Here is a 25,357-nt window from a genome sequence, read left to right as displayed (position 1 = left end):
GATTTAGAAAAACGCACATCATTCCGAAACAAAATATATAAGGCTAAGTTCACATGTCCTGTAATCATCTGTTAGAATGGAACCTGCAGAGATCTATTGGCAAAATGGTTTCTGTCAGATCCGTTTTTTTAATATTGCAGTCTTTGGAGGACAGATCTGTTAACGGATTGCTATTTATCTTCCATTTGAAACAGATCCTGTAAGAAAAAAATGAATCACTTACAAATGCAAGAAAAACAGATGGCTAAATAGCAATCCGTTAACAGATCCATCCTCCATAGACTACCATGTTAAAAAACGGATCCGGCAGAAATCAGTTATTTAACAATGGACAAGAAAGTTGTGTTTGCAGAACTTTTTTCCCAATGGATCTCTGCTGTATCCGATCTAACGGAGTATTACAGGACATGTGGACTTAACTTAAAATGTACACACATCCTCAAAAAGCCACGCTTCCATTTCATCAGTTTGGGTATATATATTCTTATTGTATATATATTCAAATACTTCAGTACACAAAATATATACTGTATATAGTTACTTGTGCACTGTTTCCATTGATAATATTTATCATAAGGAAATTGATTTGTGATCTCTGTAATTAGTATGGCAGTTATGATGCAGATTTAGTGTCTATTATATTACAAAAGCTCTGTCAGTAGAAATGTATTAAAACATCTTGTTTTTAACAATGTTCAGATTTTGATATAATGTAAATCCCAAAATACTTCAGTTTTAAAAATGTACAAAAGGCCAAAACTGTGCAAATTCAAAATCACTAAAACCTCATAAATAACAAAAAACTCTGTATCATACACTGTAAATATTTCCCGGGTATAGGTATGGTACAATAAAAATGAGGAATAATTTACATGTGAGTGTATCTATTAGAACAACAACACAAAACTCTGACTGTACCAGCAGAACACAACATCTGTCTTTACGGCTTTTCTCTGCTAATTATATTTATGAACGATTCTTATGAAAAATCAGTTTTGTAGATGGTTATAATATTTTAAGTCTTCATTGTTAAAAACAACAATACTTATCAGCAATTTCAATAGCATCATCTACCTATTTGAGTTCTAAAGAGAACAATATGTAGTATGTATGTGATAATATGACATCTACTTGTATGCTTAAAGAATGCAATAAACGGGAAAGAAAAAGTAGCACAAATAGGGTCTTATCTGAGGATAGTGGAAAACTCGGAGAGACTAAAACAGGCTCACCTGGGGTAGTTGTGAAAGCCACAACTGTTGAGAAGGCAAAGACGGTTGCAGCAGCATCCCTGGCTGTAGTAGTATTCCTTAAAAAAACAAAGATGGGATTTCGCTGAGCGACCGTGGAAAAATCCAGACAAGGTAAGATGGTGATTTTTTATTGTCGTCACGTTTCTGAGAGCAACTTCTCCTTCTTTAGGACAAAAAATCACATATCTGTAATATCGCTCTCAGAAACCCGTCAACAATGAAAATTACCATCTTCTCATTTTGTCAGGATTTTTCCACGGTTGCGTGGTGAAATCCCATCTTTGTTTCTTTAAGGAATAATACTTGAAGAATGAGTAATATTAGTCTGCTATGTTGCGGAATCATATCTATCTATATTTATCTATCTATTTCTATCTATCTTCCACTCTATCTATCCATCTATCTATCTATATTTATCTATCTATATCTATTCAACTATCTGTCTATCTATCTATCCCTTTATCTATCTATATTTATCTATATATATATATATATATATATATATATATCCCTCTATTTATCCATCTATCTATCTATCTATCGCTCTATCCATATTTATCTATCTATCCATCTATCTATATTTATCTATCTATCCCTCTATCTATCTATCTATCTATCTATCTATCCCTCTATCTATCTATCCCTCTATCTATCTATCTATCTATATCTATCTATCCCTCTATCTATCTATCCCTCTATCTATCTATATCTATCTATCTATCTATCTATCCATCCATCCATCCATCCATCTATCTTCCTATTTATCTATCTACTTATACACATACATGTATATATAAATACATAGTGTTATGCATGCTAAATTTGTCTGTTTCCCACTTTTCAATCAAAGAATCAATTGTGTAGTGAGAATGTAATAATTTGTTACGTACACATAGGCAGCGCTGTAGTGACGGGTTCTCTAGTTGTTTGTGGTTAGTTATGTACACTAAGTCCCACACATTAAACTAGTCTTAGGCAGAATGTTCCCTGAGTATTATCTCTGCAGACACTATGAGACTAAATGCTCAAGAACATTTTAATAACTGAAAATGTCTTGCATGAGCAAACGGATGGATGGATGGATGGATGGATGGATGGATAAATAGAAAGATAGATATGACTGCATGCTTATGCATACTACTGTAATGTATACACATTTTAGCATTTGCACTAAGAAGCATTTCTCAGACTTAACCAAAATGTTCAGCATCACAGGAATATCTGATTTTGTAAGTTCAAATTATGAGACCAGAACAGCCTAGAAATTGATGCTGTACAAAAACAAACACTAAAGTGTCCACAATATAAGCATATGAATGATCCGTAAGATAGAAATGTTACACACACGATCATACTATATATTCTACCATTTTTCAATGTAAGATCTATAGCTGATCTTATAGTTTTTTTCTATGCACAATGCATCTCTTTCAACAATTTAATGTCTTGGTATATTTTTGTGCTCTTCGATTGTGTTACGATTTGTAGCTATTAATAAACTGTAGCAACAAATTTTACATAAAAATGTACCAAACCAAAACGATGTACAAATGACACTGATGTAACCAAAAGAAGCCAGTCTATAAGATCCAGATGAATGTATCCAATGTTGAATCCAGGCAATTGGAACAATATAAAAAATGACTTTTATTTCAATTTGTGATCCTCTATAAACCATTTACTTCTAATATTATATACTCTTTTATGCTGATTGGTAATATGTATACAAATATTTATAGAAGTATAGACAAGTCATCCAGTAATATATCACTAATATTTGTTTGTGGCAAATAATGGAACTAATATAATCCATTGGAATAAAATATATTTCGATTGCACAATAGTGCTGCACACATTATACACAAGTTTGCATTTCAGATATTGTATCATAGTGAAATCTTTCTTTAAAGATCTATGTATATATAGTATCTATTGATCTATATATTTGTAGTTTCTGTCTGCAGTATCTACTATAATTTTCTTTTTGCAGTATCTATCTGTGCATGAACAGTATTCATTTTCTATCATATCTATCAAAAAAAGCTTTGTATCTACACTATGTACCTTATGTACCTATTTACAGTATTTATCACTCTATCTATAGTATTTATCTAATATATCTACATTGTCTTTTCAATCTAGCTATCTATCTATCCATCCCTCTATCCTATCTACTCATTCCCGCTATCTATCCCTCTATCTATCTAGGTATTGTCCATCCATCTATTTATCCTATTTATTCATCCATCCATCAAACCTATCTATTCATCTATTTATTGTCCATCAATCTATATATCTAGCAATCTAGCAATCCACCTATCTATTATCCATCCATCTATCCTATCTATTCATCCTGCTATCTATCATATATATATATATATATATATATATATATATATATATATATATATATATATATATATATATACATATATATATTCATCCCACTATCATATGTCTTTCTATTATCTATCTTTTTTCTACCAGATGAACCATAAAATTTCCAAACGTTGTATCATAGTGAGTCCAAGGATGTGTTTAATAATGAAACAATATTGAAGGTTTTCAGACTAAGGTAACCCAGTTATTTTAGTATATCTATAAGAAAAGCTGCAGTCGACCATGTTTTCGGATCCGGATGAGTCCTTCTCAATGGACAGCTCAGTGATCGAATAGTAACCAGAATGCCTTTGCACTCCAACAATGTCTCACACATATTGATGGCCCATGTTAAAAATTTGCATCATACACTAATCTGTTCTGATTTATGGACCAGACCAGTATCTATCAATAGCAGACAGCTTTAATAACAAGCACCCGGATCGGCACATAGAGTCAGACACGGCCACAATTTACCAATGTGATTGGTCCAATTCTTAGCATGGACGTCTGAGCCCAGCCTAAAATTGGATTGACCATTTAGATTTTGTTCTGAGAAATAGAAAAGATTAATACATATTTTGGAATCTACTCTGAACTTAATGCAGTCAAATCAATCCATGGCTTTTCGTGATCCCCCCCCAACCTAAAGGTGGGTTTACATTATCTGATTTCTGGCATCAAACTACCAGTGAGCAATGGTTATTTAATAGTCTTTTCATACAGGTTGACCGTGCTAAACGATATGCATTGAACAATTCATTGCACATAGGCAGCCATTGTTCTTGGCAGCGCGAGTCTCGTTTTGACCGGACAATGTTCTGTCAAGAATGATTGATGGTCTTTTGTCCAACACAAATCTCTCGATAAATAAGCATTTTGCTCATTCGCCTGTTTAGACAGCAAGAATATTGGGAAACGAGAGTTCACAATACTCGTTCAGTGTAAATGCATCTTTCATTTAACATTACATAAAAGTGTTTGGAGGAACTTTACCATATGATCCTATACATAACATTTATTCCACTGGCAATTGTGAATTAACCCTGAAGATTTCTACAATAAATATTGCATTAGAAAACAATAGGACGTCTCAGATACATGAACTGAAGGCATGTTTTCCAGCGATTTATTTAAGCCGAGTTCCTATATGGCATTTTTATTGTACTTTTAAATCAATATCAACACTTGTAAAGTAATTGAAAAGGAAAAAAAACTATTGACTTTTTGCAGAATTTGAACTGTTTGTGGAACAGTTTTTGCAGGTGTAACAAAATCCAAAAATGTAAAAGCTGCAAAAGCCATGCCACCAAAAATTCTAAAATTAATTTGTTTTTGTTTTGTTTTTACAATGTGTTTAAAAGAGCACATAAAAATAAATTTCGATAAAAACATGCTATGGAAACCCAGCCTAATATTCTCTAAAAGGGAACGGAAACCTAAAGTGTATTTCACAGTAAACAGTCAAGCCCATCCAGCTATACAAACACAGATATTAAATTGTACCGTAAACTCTGCTGACCCGATGAACCACAGAGTTTGTGGGGTCAGCAGAATTTATGATGCAATTTAAGTATATAGGGTAATGTCAGAGCATGGCCCACCAGATGACCATCCTACCTTCCAGTGGGCCAGTCCTTTTCTGTCATCAGTAAGAAACCCATGTAATTCAAATCACTGATTCAAATCATCTTTGTTACATACATATTCCAACATTACCTTTTTGGAAAAAAAAATGCTAGAATATATATAAATATATATATATATATATATATATATATATATATTTCCATCAGCAAATATATATGTGTATGTACTGTCTTTAAAGTTTAAGTTCATTACATACACATTATATATATATATATATATATATATATATATATATATATATATATATATACTGTATGTAACATCTCAACAAATATGTTTTTTTTATATATATATATATATATATATATATATATATATATATGTATATATATATATATATATATATATATATTAACAATATGTAAAAAATATATTCAATCTTTACAATTTATGTTCATTATTACGTGAATTATTCTGATGATTGGGACTGTGCAACCCAAAAACGTATTACTGTACTTTTTAATCAGGCCTTCAAACTCTAACCAACATTTTTGGCTACCTTTTGCCACTACCACAGCCCGATCACAACCTCCACATTTACTATTATATTGCTTTACAAATAAGCTATTCACCCTACAGCATTATATCAGATTCCCAGGCACAGAGATCACATGTGCTGTTCCTGTGTATGTGGTAAGAAAACCATCTTCAGAAGCCCAAACTTACCCGGGGCCCATTGATCTTGTGGGTTCTTTCTATCTTCCGTCTCACTTTGAGCGCTTGCACAGAGTGGTGTCATGAACTTCCTGGTTATCTTTTTAGATTGAGCTCGGGTAGCATTTATACAGAGGGCGGGGAGGATGGTGGCCCCACACCATGTGGTACGGGGCTTGTCATGATTGGTTTGAGAAGCCTTAAATAATTGTGCTTTACTGTAAATCAGCAACAAGTCATTAGTTGGCCTATCCGGTTTAATAACCCTTTTTTTTAAGTTCTAATAGGTAATTCTGAGTTGTAGGTGGTCTCTCATTTTAGACCTTCGTCAATTAGATGGTGTGGAAAACCCAATATTGAGGATCTGACATGTACAATGAGTATATAAAGTATTCAGACCCCTTTAAATTTTTCACTCTTTATTTCATTGCAGCCATTTGGTAAATTCAAAAAAGTTGATCTTTTTTCTCATTAATGTACACTCTGCTCCCCATCTTGATAGACAAAAACAGAAATGTAGACATTTTTGCAAATTTATTAAACAAGAAAAACTGTACGTACATGCAATATGGAAATACCATCGAATTTATTGAGCACCTTGTAATACTTAATTTCCCCTGCAAGTGGCTCTACAAGTGAAATGAACACTAGTTGCCAAACTGACCATAGATTACAGCTGATGGTTTGCAATTCCGGCAGCAGGACAGCCTTATTTCTAAGAAAGTGGGCAACTTTGTTTCAATATTATTTCTTTTAAATTTTTCATAAAAATATTAATAAGGGTAGAGAAATAAAAAGGGAGGGATTAGAATAGGGAAACCAGAATAGACATATAGGAAGAAGGAAGCAAAATAGTATAACAGTCATCCTTTGCCATTTGGTCAAATTGTTATGACTATATATTAAAGGGAACTTGTCAGGTGCATATATGCACCCAGAACCACGAGCAGTTCTGGGTACATATTGCTAATCCCTGCCTAACTGTCCTTGTATACACTAGCATAGATAAAGAGATCTTTAGAAAAAGTATTTCTAAAGATCTTTTACCTTATGCTAATGAGCGAGGGGACTAGTCTCAAAGGCGTTATATCCCCCGTCTAGTCCGCTCTCTTAGCACACCCACAGGGGTATACTAACAGGCTATTCAATGCAGCATCCCCATTGGTGACACGTGTACCTGTGTCCGCGGTGAACGCTGTTCTGAATGCCGGGCACCTCCAGTCATGCGCAGTAGACCTGGTTGAAGCTGGGACATGTACACCCGGCTTCATACTGCACATAACTGGAAGTGCCTGGAATTCAGAAGCGCGGTCACAGAGAACACAGGAACGTGCGACACCGCTGGTGATGCTGAATAGAATAGCATATTAGTACACCACTGTGGGCGTGCTCACATGCTAAGAGGATGACTAGTCGGGGGAAGTAACGCCCTTGGGACTAGTCCCTGCGCTTATTAGCATAAGATAAAAGATCTTTAGAAATACTTTTTCTAAAGATCTCTTTATGTATGCTACTAGATACAGGGATGGTTAGGCAGGGATTAGCAATATGCACTCAGAACTGCTTGTGGTTCTTGGAGCATACTGCACCTGACAGGTTCCCTTTAAACTACAGTCATATGAAAACGTTTGGGCACCCCTATTAATGTTAACCTTTTTTCTTTATAACAATTTGGGTTTTTGAAACAGCTATTTCAGTTTCATATATCTAATAACTGAAGGACTGAGTAATATTTCTGGATTGAAATGAGATTTATTGTACTAACAGAAAATGTGCAATCCGCATTTAAACAAAATTTGACCGGTGCAAAAGTATGGGCACCCTTATCAATTTCTTGATTTGAACACTCCTAACTACTTTTTACTGAGCTACTAAAGCACTAAATTGGTTTTGTAACCTCATTGAGCTTTGAACTTCATAGGCAGGTGAATCCAATCATGAGAAAAGGTATTTAAGGTGGCCACTTGCAAGTTGTTCTCCTATTTGAATCTCCTATGAAGAGTGGCATCATGGGCTCCTCAAAACAACTCTCAAATGATCTGAAAACAAAGATTATTCAACATAGTTGTTCAGGGGAAGGATACAAAAAGTTGTCTCAGAGATTTAAACTGTCAGTTTCCACTGTGAGGAACATAGTAAGGAAATGGAAGAACACAGGTACAGTTCTTGTTAAGCCCAGATGTGGCAGGCCAAGAAAAATATCAGAAAGGCAGAGAAGAAGAATGGTGAGAACAGTTAAGGACAATCCACAGGCCACCTCCAAAGACCTGCAGCTTCATCTTGCTGCAGATGGTGTCAATGTGCATCGGTCAACAATACAGCGCACGTTGCACAAGGAGAAGCTGTATGGGAGAGTGATGCGAAAGAAGCCGTTTCTGCAGGCACGCCACAAACAGAGTCGCCTGAGGTATGCAAAAGCACATTTGGACAAGCCAGTTACATTTTGGAAGAAGGTCCTGTGGACTGATGAAACAAAGATTGAGTTGTTTGGTCATACAAAAAGGCGTTATGCATGGAGGCAAAAAACCACGGCATTCCAAAAAAAGCACTTGCTACCCACAGTAAAATTTGGTGGAGGTTCCATCATGCTTTGGGGCTGTTTGGCCAATCCCGGCACCGGGAATTTTGTTAAAGTTGAGGGTCACATGGATTCAACTCAGTATCACCAGATTCTTGACAATAATGTGCAAGAATCAGTGACGAAGTTGAAGTTACGCAGGGGATGGATATTTCAGCAAGACAATGATCCAAAACACCGCTCCAAATCTACTCAAGCATTCATGCAGAGGAACAATTACAATGTTCTAGAATCTCCATCCCAGTCCCCAGACCTGAATATCATTGAAAATCTGTAGGATGATTTGAAGCGTGCTGTCCATGCTCGGCGACCATCAAACGTAACTGAACTGGAATTGTTTTGTAAACAGGAATGGTCAAATATACCTTCATCCAGGATCCAGGAACTCATTAAAAGCTACAGGAAGCGACTAGAGGCTGTTATTTTTCCAAAAGGAGGATCTACAAAATATTAATGTCAATTTTATGTTGAGGTGCCCATTCTTTTGCACCGGTCAAATTTAGTTTAAATGTGGATTGCACATTTTCTGTTAGTACAATAAACCTCATTTCAATCCAGAAATATTACTCAGTCCATCAGTTATTAGATATATGAAACTGAAATAGCAAAAACCCAAATTGTTATAAAGAAAATAGGTTAACATTAATAGGGGTGCACAAACTTTTTCATATGACTGTATATATAGATATATGTATGCACTTAGGATGAATATAACATTAATAAAACAATTATATTGTTAAATGTCTTTGGACTCTGCGATTAAGGCTGTGTGCACCTTGCGTTTTCACCTGCGTTTCCGCAGAGTTTTGAACTGCAGCGTTTTCATGCAAAAAGGCATGCGTTTTGATTTTCCATAAAAGTCCATGGAAAATAATGATTTCCTGTCCGCACTTTGCGTTTCAAAACGCTGCGTTTAATTTGCATAATTTGTGGCAAAAACCATGAGTTCAAAGAAGCAGCATGTCAATTGTTTTTGCCATTTCTGCAGCGTTTTGATAACACTGAAGTCAATGGGAAGTTGCAAAAAGCAACAAACATCAAAATTCCAGCGTTTTACCTGCTTTTTAGCTGCAGAAAGCATGCGTTTTGGACTACATAAAGGCATGCTTTTCTGACATCAAAATAATGAAATGATATGTGTCAGGGCCGGGAGTACTGGTGGGCCCAGGAGGTGGATCCACTGGACCTTGCACCCCACCGGAGGGCAGGGCCCACGGCAGCCGGAGCACTGACGTGGCAGGGACAAGTATAAGCAGGTCACCAGAGTCACAGAGTTCTTTCGGACAGTAATGTAAACAGGCACAGGTACCAGAGTGCAAGGACAAAAAGTCAGTAGGACACGGTACCAGGGGACCTGAGCACCTAGCTCATAAGACTAGCTACAAGACACGTTGATCAGGCCTCGCCCACATGGAAAGGCAAGTCTTATATACCCAGCACAGCCTCATGTCATTTCCTGCTGCAGGTGTGCTGGTCCTATAAGAGCAGGAGAGTGGGCGCGGCCCGGTCGTATACAGAACCATGAGGCCAAGACTCAGAGTCAGACTCCTGAGACCAGGAACAGGACTCAGATGAGCAAGAGCGGGAGCGGCAGCCATGACTGGTGAACATGTGGACTGGATCAGTGGGTAAGGAGCGGTGCTGGGACACGGGGAGCGTGACAATATGTCCTTTTACACAGACACATAGTCCAACAATTAAATTAATGAAAAATATTAATTTATTGCTATTTTAGCGATAAATAGTATAAATCCGCTATAATTATATGAAATATAACTATTTTCGTTATGATTTCAATAATTATATACGTGTTCCTTTTTTTTCCCTTTTTTTTCATTGTGTTTGACTGTTTAAACTTTATTTAGTATTGTCTAAATGTTCAAAACGCATCTGTCTAAACGCAATGGAAAGCATGTAAAAAGCGCTAAAACTGCAGCAAAAACGCATGCGTATTTACCGCGATTCTGTGCTCAAAAGCAACTTTGGCAAAAGCAATTTCTGCCAGAGGATGCGTTTAGGCTGCGACCGCACTTTGCGTTCACCTACTTGCAGTTTTAAACGCACGTTTTGTGCTTAATTGATTTGACCAAAGTTGCCTTTTTCAGAAATTTAGCGCTGAAAACGCATGCGTATTTACCGCGTTTTTGATGCATTTTCAGCGCTTTTTACCTGCTTTTCAATAGCGTTTTGACAAATGCGTTTTGTAAATCAAGACACTGCTAAATAAAGGTTAAACATTCAAATATATGGAAAAAAGATAAAAAAAAATGGATTAAATACATAAGTGCAGAAATTAAAAAGAAAATAGAAATATATAATGAAATTAAAGCGGTAATATAGTTTTTATTAGAAAAATAGCACTAAATTTAACATTTTATTTAATTTAATTGTCGGATTATGTGTGTGTGTAAAGGGATATATGAAATCATTAATTTAATGGGCAAAAAACTTGCATTAAGTTCAAAACGCATGTTTTCTGCACAGAAAAAGCAGGTAAAATGCAGGAGTTTGCTGGAATCTTGGTTTTTGACATTTCTCATTGACTCCAATGTTAGCAAAACGCACCCAAAATGGCAAAAACAATTGACATGCTGCTTCTTTGAACGCATGGATTTGGCCACAAAATATGCAAATTAAACGCAGTGTTTAGAAACGCAAAGTGCGGTCTAGAAATACCCATTTTCCATAGACTTTGCTGTGAAATCAAAACGCATGCCTTTTGGTATGAAAAAGGTGCTTCTCAAAACGCACCTAAAAAGCACCCAAAACGCAGGTGGAAACGCAAAGTGCGGTCGCAGCCTTAGAACTGCAACTAGGACGACACAATGTGCGGACATAGCCTAAGAGGGCAACTTTGAAGCTATCTCTACTTAAAAAAAAATCCTTAAAAATTAAATTAAATAATAATGCACTTTTTTAATTAAGAAAATGTGTATTTTTTGCTGTTATTTTCACAAAAATGCAATCCATGTGTACAAACATTTGTCTTATATACCATATACTATAAAACTTCTATCAAAAATCCTTAACTAAATTGGGTCTCAGTAAAAGAGCTTAAAAAAAAGTTTCGCAATTTTGAGCGTTTTGATGTGTCATTTCTGACAAAAAAATTCACTTTAAAAAAAACATAAAAATTTTTTTAAAAAAATTAAATTTTGTGGAGCGTTTTCAAAAATGTTTTTTGTGTATGACATTTTTTTTCTGCTACACTTGATTTAGTTGTCCTAATAATAGCCTTAAGGGTGCTTTACACGCTGCGACATCGCTACCCATATATCGTCGGGGTCACGTCGCTAGTGACCCACATCCGGCGCCGGTAGCGACATCGCAGCGTGTAAAACCTAGGAGCGACGATCACCAATCGCAAAATTGTTCAAAAACGGTGATCGTTGACACGTCGCTCCTTTCCTTATTATCGCTGCTGCCACAGGTACGATGTTGTTCGTCGGTCCTGCAGCACCACACATCGCTATGTGTGACACCGCAGGAACAAGGAACATCTCCTTACCTGCATCCACCAACAATGCGGAAGGAAGGAGGTGGGCGGGATGTTTACGTCTTGCTCATCTCCGCCTCTCTGCTTCTATTGGCCGGCCACTTAGTGACGCCGCAGTGACGTCGCTATGACGCCGAACTCACCTCCCCCTTGAGAGAGGGATTGTTCGGCGGTCACAGCGACATTGCTGCACAGGTATGTGCGTGTGACGCTGCCGTAGTGAGAATGTTCGCTACGGCAGCGATCACCAAATGTCGCACGTACGACAGGGGCGGGTGCTATCGCGCTTGACATCGCTAGCAAACGCTTGCGATGTTGCAGCGTGTAAAGCACCCTTTAGGTCTACCATAGATCAAAAAGTAATACAACATGCCAAAAGCACAATGTATTAGGCTGCCAAGACAGTATAAACCGACAGCCTGGATAATGCACTGCACTACATAGGTAGTGTTGAGTATCGCATTTTTCGCAGTCTCATTGTGGGACTAACTAATATTGTAAAAAAAAAAAAAATATATATATATATATATATATATATATGCAAAAAAATGATAAAACAGTAAATTTAAAAAGTCCTATATTTCTAAATAATGTTTAATCTAAGAAAAAACTAATGTAAAAAAGAAGACAAATTTACCTTATGTAGCATCTGTAATAAACAGGGCAATTGAACAGTTTATGAAGCATGATGAATGCCAAAAAAAGGAATTAAAAGTACTAACAAAAAATAAATAAAACTACATAAATTTGGTAGTACCGTGACTGTACTGACCCCCACAGAATAAAATTAACACTTTCTGGGAAGCAAATCAAAAAGGTAAAATGTTAAAAGTCAAACATTAGAATTGTTGTATTTTTCTTTGTTTGTTTCTTCCCATTAACAGTTAATAAAAGTTAGATATTAAGTTGAAATGACTCCAAAATGGAGCTTCTGACATACACAACTCATCCTGGAAAAAACAAGTTATGTCGATGTACAAATAAAAAGAAATGATGTCTCTTAGAGCTTGAATGAAAAAAAAACTAAATCTGACGTTTGGACGTTAAAGGGAATCTGTCAGTAGGATCAACCCTCCTAAGCCGTCTATATAGCCATGTAGGCCATAGGAAGCTGAGTAAAATCATCTGATGTCTTATTTCAGAGAAATCTATTTTTTGTTATATGCAAATAAGTTGTTAAGATCAATGAGCCAGACATAGATCTCCCTGAGAATCTGCCTCCAGAAGTTATAAGGCTGGAGTCACACACGAGTATGGAAAAACGGTCCCATTCTTATCTAGGAGAGTAGGACCATTTTTTCTCACTTGTCATCCATGTGCTGTCAGTGTGCTCTTAGTGTGCTGTCAGTGTGCTCTTAGTGTGCTGTCAGTGTGCTCTTAGTGTGCTGTCAGGGTGCAATCCGTTTTTTTCCTCATCAACCATTATTCATTTACAGTCATTTACAGGACCATTTACCATGTTCTCTACTATTCATTTACTATGTTCTCTACTACAGAATACTTTTGTATCCAGAAAAACGGATGTCATTAGGATGGTCCGTGTGCCGTCTGTGTGGCATCCATATTTTTTTTCTCACAACTATTGACTTGTATTAGCGAGTCTCGCATGGTTTTAGCATCCACTCGCCGCATGCTGCAACTCTTTTCTCATCCAGAATCTGGGAGAGAAAATCTGACCTTCTGCTCCAACTTATTGACTAAGGCTGGAGTCACATTAGCGTATGGCATCCAATGCGATATGCTAATGACCCTCGGCTCTCGCACTGCTGCAAGCGTCAGCCGAGTGTCATTATACTGTGATCTCATGTTGCGATCGGATCACAGCTGCGGAGGAGAGGGAGGGACTAATCTCTCCATCTCCTCCATTGTCAGCCTGTACGTATATCGCACTGCACTTGGATGTCATCCGAGTGCAGTCCGATGTTTCTCTCGCACCCATAGACTTATGTGAGTGGGAGTGACATTGCTCTCGCAGACCATCGCAACATGCTGCTATTTTTTTCCTCAGTCAATTTAATGGGGCTGAGTGCAATGCGAGATTTTCTCAGTGCACTCATGCAAGTCATACGCTCGTGTGAGTATACCCTAACTGAAAGGGAGGCAGATTATAGGAGAGATCAGCTGTTCCCAGTGCCAGCCAGAACAGCTTAGTTGGGGAGCTACACAGCACAGTTCTGTCAACACAATAATGGCTGCAGCCAGGTACTGCACATCTGCCACCTATTGATTTGAATAGGGAGTGGCTATACAGTACACAGCCACGGCCACTATACAATTGACGGAGCTGTGCTGTGCAGCTCCCCAACTGAGCAGCTCCAGCCGCCACCAGCAACAGCTGATCAGCAGGGTGGTTCTAACCCTGCACTTATGAGACATCCCAAGGATAGGCCATCAATGTTAATGTCCTGGACAACCCATGTACAGGGTTCAGCAATAAGCTGAAATTGAAAAAAAACAACCATATCGAGAACATGCAAAACAGTTACAGACGGATGCAATATATATCTGGTCACTCTCTTGTGCTCTAAATCAATAGGGAAAAAAGTACACGAACAGTAGAAAAAAATCGTCTTTACCAGGCTTCTTGCTATGGTCAATTATATTGAAGTATTTTGGATGTTTGGACAAGAACATGTGTTTATGAAAGGATTGGTGAACTTTAGAGAACTCTTATAGCGACACAGTAGATCTTTCCAGTATCGGCAAGTGACCTGAGCGGTGAGTGAAGTGATGATTGACCCTAATTACACACTGCTCCAGTCATGTGCCAACCAAGGAAGCACAGGTCAGTATTGAGCGCGGGAAGTCAAGTGGCTACAAGAGAATTAGGACATCAGGGCTAAAAGAACCACATTACTGATCTATAATACTTAACATTTAGCTCTATATTTTTCTACTGGAAAATCCCTTTAACTAATGAAACTAGTTTATAGTAAATAACTATGAAAAAAATAACATAATGGAGAAGTGAAACTTTTCTATTTGTGTTTCAGCTTTACAAATGATTCATGATATAAAAATACTGACCTCAGATAAGTAGACGGCTTCATACAGCTTCAGTTTGTATATCATGCAAAATAATTCCTGTTAGTGTGGACAGTCGGCCTCTTAAGCTGGTGTCACACTAAACGACAGCGACAACGACGTCGCTGTTACGTCACCATTTTCGGTGACGTAACAGCGACCTTGTAAGTCGCTGTTATGATCGCTGCTTAGCTGTCAAACACAGCAGAAGCAGCGATCATAAGGTCGCTGTGCTACATGTTCAAAGAGCAGGGAGCCGCGCTTAGCGCTGGCTCCTTGCTCTCCTGCAGCACACATCGGGTTAATTAACCCGATGTGTGCTGCAGCTACATGTCACAGTTCAGAGAGCAGGGAGCCGCGCTTAGCGCTGGCTCCTTGCTCTCCTGCAGCACACATCGGGTTAATTAACCCGATGTGTGCTGCAGCTACATGTCACAGTGCAGAGAGCAGGGAGCCGCGCGCACTGCTTAGCGCTGGCTCCTTGCTCTCCTTGCTACAGTATACATCGGGTTAATTACCCGATGCGTACTGCAGCCACATGTCACAGTGCAGGAGCCGGCACTGGCAGCAAGAGCGGAGGCTGGTAACCAGCGTAAACATCGGGTAACCAGGGAAAGGTCTTCCCTTGGTTACCCGATGTTTACGCTGGTTACAGCTTACCGCAGCTGCCAGTGCCGGCTCCTGCTCGCTTCATTTCGTCGCTCTCTCGCTGTCACACACAGCGATGTGTGTGTCACAGCGGGAGAGTGACGACCAAAAAATGAAGCTGGACATTCAGCAACGACCGGCGACCTCACAGCAGGGGCCAGGTCGTTGCTGGATGTCACACACAGCGACAGCGACGGGACGTCGCTGCAACGTCACAGAAAATGGTGACGTAGCAGCGACGTCGTTGTCGTCGTCGTTATGTGTGACACCAGCTTTAGAGATATCAGGGTAAAAAGTACAGGTTGGCTTTAAGCATATCCAACAATACTTTATATGACAGAGATATCTGGTAGCGGCTTTTCTTCTCCATAGAACCAATTGGCACAGTTCATGAATACCAAGACTGTGCACGCCAGTCTTAATCAGAAGGCATGGTGGGGTAAGAGGCGCCTCTTAGGCTGCTTTCACACATCCGGTTTTTGCCGTGCGGCACAATCCGGCAAAAAAAACTGATGCAACGGATCCATCGTAAAAACGGATCCTTTGCATCAGTTTTTTCCATGCATTCCTTCTGTTTTTTGATGGATCCGTTGTGCTACTGAGCATGCGCAGTTGAAAAAACTGGATCTGTCAAAGGATTCCGTCATATGCCGGATGATGACAGATCCGGAGCCCATAGGCTTTCATTGAAACTCATGCCACATGTCGCCGGATCCAGCGCCATACAGTTATGTGCCGGAGACAAAAAACGCTGCAAGCAGAGTTGCATCCGGCCGCTGGATCAGCTATTTACGCCGGATCCGGCAAAAGCCGGATGCAACGCAAGGCCATCCGGTGATAATACAAGTCTAAGGGGGAAAGAACGGATCCAGCGGCAATAAACGCTGGAACAGTTCTTTCCGTTTTTTACCGGATTGTGCCGCACGGCGAAAAACGGATATATGAAAGCAGCCTTAAAGGGAACCTGTCACCATGTTTTTGCTACTTTATCTGAGAGCAGCATAATGTAAGTAGAGAGATCCTGATTAAAGCGATGTGTCACTTACTGAGCTGCTTAGTGTAGTTTTGATAAGATCACTATTTAATCACCAGTAGGTTATCAATACAGGACTAAAGGTCCAGTCACACTAAGCAACTTACCAGCGATCCCAACAACGATAGGGATCGCTGGTAAGTTGCTAGAAGGTTGCTGGTGAGATGTCACACTAAGCGACGCTCCAGCGATCCCACCAGCAACCTGACCTGGCAGGGATCGCTGGAGCGTCACTACACGAGTTGCTGGTGAGCTCACCAGCAACCAGTGACCAGCCCCCAGCGCCGCGTGGAAGATGCTGCGCTTGGTAACTAAGGTAAATATCGGGTAACCAACCCGATATTTACCTTGGTTACCAGCGCACGCAGCTACACGTGCAGAGAGCAGGGAGCAGCGCACACTGAGCGCTGGCTCCCTGCTCTCCTAGTTACAGCACACATCGGGTTAATTACCTGATGTGTGCTGCAGCTACATGTGCACAGAGCAGGGAGCAGCGCACAATGCTTAGTGCTGGCTCCCTGCTCTCCTAGTTACAGCACACATCGGGTTAATTACCCGATGTGTGCTGCAGCTAAATGTGCACAGAGCAGGGAGCAGCGCACAATGCTTAGTGCTGGCTCCTTGCTCTCCTAGTTACAGCACACATCGGGTTAATTACCCGATGTGTGCTGCAGCTACATGTGCACAGAGCAGGAGCCGGCACTGACAGTGAGAGCGGCGGAGGCTGGTATCAAAGGTAAATATCGGGTAACCAAGGACAGGGCTTCTTGGTTACCCGATGTTTACATTGGTTACCAGCCTCTGCAGAAGCCGGCTCCTGCTGCCTGCACATTTAGTTGTTGCTGTCTCGCTGTCACACACAGCGATCTGTGCTTCACAGCGGGACAGCAACAACTAAAAAATGGCCCAGGACATTCAGCAACAACCAACGACCTCACAGCAGGGGCCGGGTTGTTGCTGGATGTCACACACAGCAACATCGCTAGCAACGTCACAAAAGTTGTTCGTTAGCAGCGATGTTGCTAGCGATGTTGCTTAGTGTGACGGGGCCTTAACTGGTGTGCTGCTAAGAAGTACAACATATTCATGAGCTCTGTATAACTGCCAGATCTCCAGAAGAGAAAACATTGATTTTATCAAAATGACAGCAAACAGCTGAGTAAGTGACACATTGCTGAAATCAGAATCTCTATATCTACATAATGCTTCTCTCAGATGGGGAAGCAAAAACCTGGTGACAGATTCCCTTTAATGAATCAGTCATATCTTAAAGTGGCATGCACTTCTCTGACTGGAGAAACACTTGTCACAATCCGTCATTAGTGATGGGCGAATCCACAGATATCTAGAATCGGCAGGTCCAACCAGATTTAAAAAAAATAATTCCTGATATCTGGCCAGACGCCGATACCATATAAGTTTATGGGGACCTGAATCATGACTTTAAAATGGTGGTAGACAGGCTAGGGGAATTAGAGGAGGTTTTTTAGAAAGAATTGAAAACAAGAGTTTTAAAGGCTGAGTATAAAATAAAACAACTTTATTTGATATGAAAAGGTTAAAAAGATTCAGTTTATATAATTACAATATCATGGTGCTGAATAATGGGTGAGAACCCACATGCTAGTGAGATAGCCAAAGCAAGATCGCCAAAGGAATGAGAAGTCCAAGAGAGAAGGACTCAGTATAACCATTGGAGGGTTCTTTTCTTGCTGTGAGACGTTCAGGCGACCATCCTAGTCATCTGTAAAGCCTGCTTTACACCTTACGATCCAGTATACGATATCGTATTCGATCGTAACCGCCCCCATTGTATGTGCGGCACGTTCAATTTGTTGAATGTGCCGCACATACGAGTAACCCCCCCGTCACACGTACTTACCCGTCCATACGACCTCAATGTGGGCGACGAACGTCCACTTCCTGGAGTGGGAGGGACGTTTGGCGTCACAGCGACGTCACGCAGCAGCCAGCCAATAGAAGCGGAGAGGCGGAGCTGAGCAGGACGTAAACATCCCGCCCACCTCCTTCCTTCGCATTACCGGCCGGGAGCCGCAGGACGCAGGTAAGATCTGTTCATCGTTCCCGGGGTGTCACACACTGCAATGTGCGCTACCCCGGGTACGATGAACAATCTGACATTCAATTCATGAGGAATGTACGACGTGCGTGCGATGAACGTTTTACCGTTCAATCGCAATCGCACGTAGCTGTTACATACTGCAATGTACCTTACGATGCCGGATGTGCATCACTTACGACGTGACCCCGCCGACACATTGTAAGATACATTGCAGCGTGTAAAGCGGGCTTAAGTCTTAGGACTTTAACCCCTTCACGACCGGACGATTTTTCTCTTTCCGGTTTTTTTTTTTCGCCATTCTTTTTCTGAGAGAGATGTAACTTTTTTATTTTTCAGTCAATATGGTCATTTGAGGGCTCATTATTTGCAGAACGAGCTGTACTTTTAAATGAAACCATAAGTTTTACCATACAGTGTACTAGAAAACGGCAAAAAAAATCCAAATGCAGAAAAATTGCAAAAAAAGTGCGATAGCACTATTGTTTTTGAGATATTTTATTCACTGTGTTCACTATATGGTAAAACTGATGTGTGGGTGTGATGCCTCAGGTTAATGCGAGTTCGTCGACACCAAACATGTATAGGTTTACTTTTATATAAGGGGTTAAAAAAAATCGGACGTTTGACCAAAAAAAGTGGCGCACGTTTTATGCCATATTCCGTGACCCGTAGCGTTCTCATTTTTTGGGATCTATGGCTCAGTGATGGATTATTTTTTGCGTCTCGAGCTGACGTTTTTAACGGTACAATTTTTGCGCAGATGCTACGTTTTGATCGCCTCTTATAGCATTTTGCGCAAAAGTTGTGGTGACAAAAAAACGTCGTTTTGGCGTTTGGAATTTTTTGCCGCTACGCCGTATACTGATCAGATTAATTGATTTTATATTTTGATAGATCGGGCGTTTCTGAACGCGGCGATACCAAATGTGTGTATATTTTTTATTTTTTTAAACCTTTAATTTTCAATGGGGCGAATGGGGGGTGATGTGAACTTTTAGGTTTTTATGTTTTTTTTAATTTTTTAAAACTTTTTTTAACTTTTTTTTTTATTTTACTAGTCCCCCTAGGGGGCTATAGCGATCAGCAATCCGATCGCTATTATCTATCTGCTGATCACAGCTATACAGCTGTAAACAGCAGATACGCTCTCTTTCTCTTTTGCTGTGCCGCTGGCACAGCGAAAGTCAAAGCAATTCATGTGTAGTACAGGAGTCATCACATGACCCTGTGCTACCATGACAACTAACAGAAGTCACGTGACGCGATCACGTGACTTCTGTTAGTTGTCATGGTAGCACAGGGTCATTGATGACTCCTGTACTACACATGAATTGCTTTGACTTTCGCTGTGCCAGCGGCACAGCAAAAGAGAAAGAGAGCGTATCTGCTGTTTACAGCTGTATAGCTGTGATCAGCAGATAGATAATTGCTTTCACTTTCCCTGTGCTACCTTGACAACTAACAGAAGTCACGTGATCGCGTCACGTGACTTCCGGTATCGGGTGGTAAGTAAAAGTTTACCGCGATCGCGCTTATAATGGCGCTGTCACATATTGACAGCGCCATTTAAGGGGTTAAACGGCACGAGCAGATAACGATTCTGCTCGTGCCTAGCAGGCACACATCTCAGCTGTGAAAATCAGCTGAGATGTGCGCCGATCGCGGCATGCTGCCGCCGGCAGACCGCGGGCAGTAACATTATGACCGCTAGGACGTAATTTTATGGCCCGCGGTCGTTAAAGGGTTAACCTTATGAATTTTATGCTGACTTGTTTGTTGCCTCTTGCATAGAAATAGCCTGACACTGGTCAGTTGCATGGTAGTCTATCCATTATACTTTTTGGAGCATGTGTTGGAGGCTCCCCACTTGTCAGCCATGATATGATTATAGTTATACTGAGTCCTTCTCTCTTGGACTTCCCATTCCTTTGGTGATCTTGCTTTGGCTCTCTCACTAGCATGTGGGTTCTCACCCATTATTCAGCACCATGATATTGTAATTATATAAACTGAATCTTTTTAACCTTTTCATAGCAAATAAAGTTGTTATATTGTATGCTCAGCCTTTAAAACTCTTGTTTTCAATTCTTTCTAAAAATCCTTTATGGAGTGGCATATGCATTAAATACGAGATGTGCATTGCTCAATTGTTCATGTGTCTCAGTGAATTAGACGAGGTGTAGAAATATGGTGTAATACTTTCAGCACCAAATCTGCATCTCTTGGCAAAAAACACGCAGTTTTATGCCAGCAGATGCAGGTGTGTGATCTCAGTGACCTTACCTGAGGCGAGGTCATTGAGTTTAATGAGGTCACCTAAGGTCAATTTACATGAGGTCATAGGTGAGGTGGGAACCTCCAGCTGTGACCACAAATAAACTGAGTGACATCACCGTTCATCGCTGTGTCAGTCTCTGGCTGAAGCTCACATCATGAGAACATATTCTGTGCCAGCACACTGTGCCTTCAGTATGTATGTAGCACAGCTGTAACTGTCATAGGACCCCGTGTAGATTACTTCGGAACTGGGTGTTCGGGGGTTAATAAAGGGGTGAAAGAGGGTGGGTTTTCTGTATTTTATTTCAAATAAAGGATTTTTCAGTGTTTTTTTTAACTTACAGATTAGTAATGGGGCAGTCTCATAGTCCCTCCCCATTACTAATCTAGGGCTGTGAGCTCTTATTAACCTCTTATTACCTGAGAACAATGATTTTAAAGCAAGCTTAAAAATCAATTCACCTCACAAACAAATTGAGTTTTACTCATTCATCGGGTGATTTCCAGGTTTTTTCCAGTGCACAAATATCAGGAAATGAACATTTTTAAGAATGCTCATTCCTGATAATCATCTAGTGTAAGTCCACATTAAAGGTGTTTTCTCACAAACAAAGTTAATGTGCTCAGATAATCTTAGCAGGAGCACATATATATGTATTGTATAATGGCCGTGTCTGACCATACAGAGACATGGTCTGACCATACCACAGCTCTTCAACATGTCCAGGACACAAAAGAGTATACAGACATTACAGCACAGGATCATAGCTGATTCTTTTTGTGAGGTAAAACATTTACCTGCCTGTTTTTTAAAAATAACATAATCATTTGCAATCCCGAGTTGTAATGTCTGTATACTTTTATACTTCCTCTCCTGCTTTTGCATGTGATTACATCCTGATGAAGGAATCTGAAGGCTTTGAAACACACAGATAACAAAAACCGCATCAAGTCTACTTTGTATCCTGGACTATTCTTTTGTATCTCCATTGGAGATACAATGTTGCTCTTCTGGCATTTCAACATTTTTTTTTAACCCGTGGAACTGCAACAGCTGACAAATTTAAACTGTATCTTTCAAAAAAAAAAACAGCAACAAAAAAATTAAAAAGGGCACGCACAATCCTTAAAAAGCAAGACTTTATTTACTCAAGTTTTAAAAGTCCAGGCAAGGCAGGAGGAAAAGAGAGACGCAGGGTGAACGGACTACAGCCGTTTCGCATGTCTAGCACGCTTCTACTGGTCCACCTGCATTAAAAAATGTCAAATACTGGCTTGGCCAATTAATGTTAATGTCTGCACTGGAAAAGAGTTCCCGACTGATACAGTGTTGCCCTGAATGGCATCATCACCAATATTTAAAGGGAACCTGTCAGGTCCAATATGCACCCAGGACCACAAGCAGTTCTGGGTGTATATTGCTAATCCCTGCCTAACCGTTCCTGTATGCACTAGCATAAATAAAGAGATCTTTACAAAAAGTATTTCTAAAGATCTTATATCGTATGCTAATGAGCGAGGGGACTAGTCCCCTGGGCGTTAGTTACCTGGCTTGTCGGCTCCATTAGCATGTTAGTACGCCCCTGTGGGTGTGCTAACATGCTAATGAATGCACAGCATCATAGGATGATCTCACTCACCTCTCCGCTGCCATTGCCAGCCAACACTGGATGTCGGCTCAGTGTGCATGACCCCGCAGTTTGGGTCATGCGCACTATGAAGCCGGGTGTACGCATCTTGGCTTCAAACTGAAGTACTGTGCATGACCAAAACTCTGGGATTATGCGCACTGAGCCAAAATTCTCCTTCGGACGCGATGGCAGCGGAGAGGTGAGTAAAATCATCCACTGATGCTGCACATTCATTAGCATGTTAGCACGCCCACTGGGGCGTAATAACATGCTAATGAAGCCGACTAGCCAGGGAACTAACACCCAGGGGACTAGTCCCCTCGCTCATTAGCATACGAGATAAGATCTTTAGAAATTTCTTTTTCTAAAGATCTCTTTATCTATGCTAGTGTATACAGGGACGGTTAGGCAGGGATTAGCAATATGCACCCAGAACTGCTTGTGGTTCTGGGTGCATATTGGACTTGACAGGTTCCCTTTAATATAAAAATGGAATAAATAGAGTTGAGAAAAACAGATTTCCATGATAAAGATCCAGCAGTCATGTTGGTAGTCCACAGTCATCAGACCAAAGCCCTGCAAACCTCCTGTTACCAGCCTGCTGGCTCTACTTTTTTTCCAATAATTTTAATTATCTTGCGACATAGATAAATCACAACTTACAGTAACTATACAATAACATTTTCCGCATCAATTTTCAATGTTTATCCGCAAAATATCCACATCTTTGAGTTTGAGAAAACCCTAAAAGTTCAAATCACGCCCCTTTTGCCCCATTGAAAATTAAAGAGTTAAAAAAATAAAAAATATACACACATTTGGTATCGCCGTATTCAGAAATGCCCGATCTATCAAAATATAAGATCAATTAATCTGATCGGTAAACAGCGTAGCAGCAAAAAAATTCCAAACGACAAAATTATAGTTTTCAGTCGCCATCTGTGCAAAAATGGTACAGTTAAAAATGTCAGCTTGAGTCGCAAAAACTAAGTCATCAGTGAGCCCCAGATCCCTAAAAATGAGAATGCTACAGTTTTGGAAAATGGCGCAAAACGTCCACCACTTTTATTGGACAAACGTCTGAATTTTTTTAACCCCCTTAGATAACAGTAAACCTATACATGTTTGGTGTCAACCAACTCGTACTAACCTGAGACATCACTCTGAAACATCAATTTTACCATATAGTGAGCGCGGTGAATAAAATACCTCAAAAACAATCATGCAATCGCACTTTTTTTGTACAATTTTTCTACACTTGGAATTTATTTTGCCATTTTCCAGTACACTATATAGTAAAACTTATGGTTTAATTTAAAAGTACAACTCATCCCGCAACAAATAAGCCCTTATATGGCGGAAAAATAAAAAAGTTACAGCTCTCAGAAGAAGAGGAGCAAAAAACAAAAACGAAAAATCACCTGGGGGTAGAGGGGTTAAACATAATAATCTTTCCAATTTTGATTTCGAATTTGGAATAAGCACACTCGATTTAGTATAGGACAAAAGATTTTTCCACAGTAGCAGATGAAAAGTTACTTTTTGTTGCGCAGTGTTATAAATGACTTTGTTCAACTCAAATCATAAATTATGTTACAAATAAAATACAAAGTAGGCAATTCTTTTTAATTAAATATATAAAAGTTTCTACTATACAAGGGGCTGCTAATAAGTCTTTGCTTTGTGTTCTTATTTTGTTTCTATGGTAACGAATGTTACATTACATGAAAGCCTTATGTGTCTAATATATGTTTATAAAATTTTGTGTTTGTTGCTTATGCTTTGTTGTACACACACTGGAAAACAAAATGGCGGAGTCTAATGCGATATTCACAGCAACTGGGAGCAGAGGAGTGATAAAATTCTTGTTTCAGCAAGGAAAGTCCGCGAAGGATATTCATGGTGATATGTCACTGACATTGGGGGATCAATGCCCTTCATATTCAACAGTTAAGAACTGGGTTGTCAAATTTAATACAGGGCACTCCAGCACCAATGATGAGGAACATCCTGGAGAACCAAGAGTGGTTGTTGTTCCGGAGATCATTGATGCTGTGCACAACCTCATACTGGAGAGTCGACGAATTTCAGCTAAAGCAATAGCAGACATCATGGGGATTCCGGTGAACGTGTTTGTGTCATTATCCATGAACATTTGGCCATGAGGAAGCTATCTGCAAAGTGAGTCCCTAAATGTTTGACAACAGATCAGAGAAGCATACGAGTGAAAACTTCCCGGTCCATTTGTCAGCATTTCCGGTCTGATAAGAACTTCTAGGATCGACTGGTCACTATGGACGAGACCTGGATTTATTTGTATGACCCTGAAAACAAGGAGTAGCCAAAAGAGTGGAGGCACAGTGGTTCTCCTCGTCCAAAGAAGTTCAGGTTGCAAAAATCAGCCATTAAGGTGATGGCCTATGTGTTCTGGGAAAAGGAGGGCATACTGCTAGTGGACTCCCATCAAAAGGGTTCCACCATCAATGCAAGGTATTACATTGAACTTTTAGACCAATTGAAGGCAGCTCTGAAGGCCAAAAGGCGCGGCAAGCTGTCCAAAGGAATCTTGTTCCTGCAAGACAACGCCTCCATTCACACTGCACAAGTGACCACGGCAAAACTGGCAGAGCTCGGCTTCCAGCTGGTTGATC

At 39.8% G+C, this 25,357-nt stretch overlaps 1 protein-coding gene across 2 annotated transcripts in view; it reads right to left on the bottom strand.

Annotated features, from left to right (window-relative positions):
• RHOH (ras homolog family member H) overlaps positions 1 to 25,357 on the bottom strand; it is a 67,524-nt gene that overhangs the window by 2,708 nt on the left and 39,459 nt on the right. Inside the window, exon 1 of one of the 2 annotated variants that reach the window (XM_075333868.1) lies at positions 5,949 to 6,002. The exons of the other annotated variant lie outside the window; for it this stretch is intronic. The gene's annotated coding sequence lies outside the window, so the exon portion shown is untranslated. Of the gene's footprint in view, positions 1 to 5,948; positions 6,003 to 25,357 lie in introns of those variants that run through there. 2 annotated transcript variants of the gene reach the window in all.

Source organism: Anomaloglossus baeobatrachus, chromosome 1 (assembly GCF_048569485.1).
Source record: "Anomaloglossus baeobatrachus isolate aAnoBae1 chromosome 1, aAnoBae1.hap1, whole genome shotgun sequence".
Taxonomy (NCBI): Eukaryota; Metazoa; Chordata; class Amphibia; order Anura; family Aromobatidae; genus Anomaloglossus; species Anomaloglossus baeobatrachus.
This window is presented reverse-complemented; position numbering and strand designations above follow the sequence as displayed.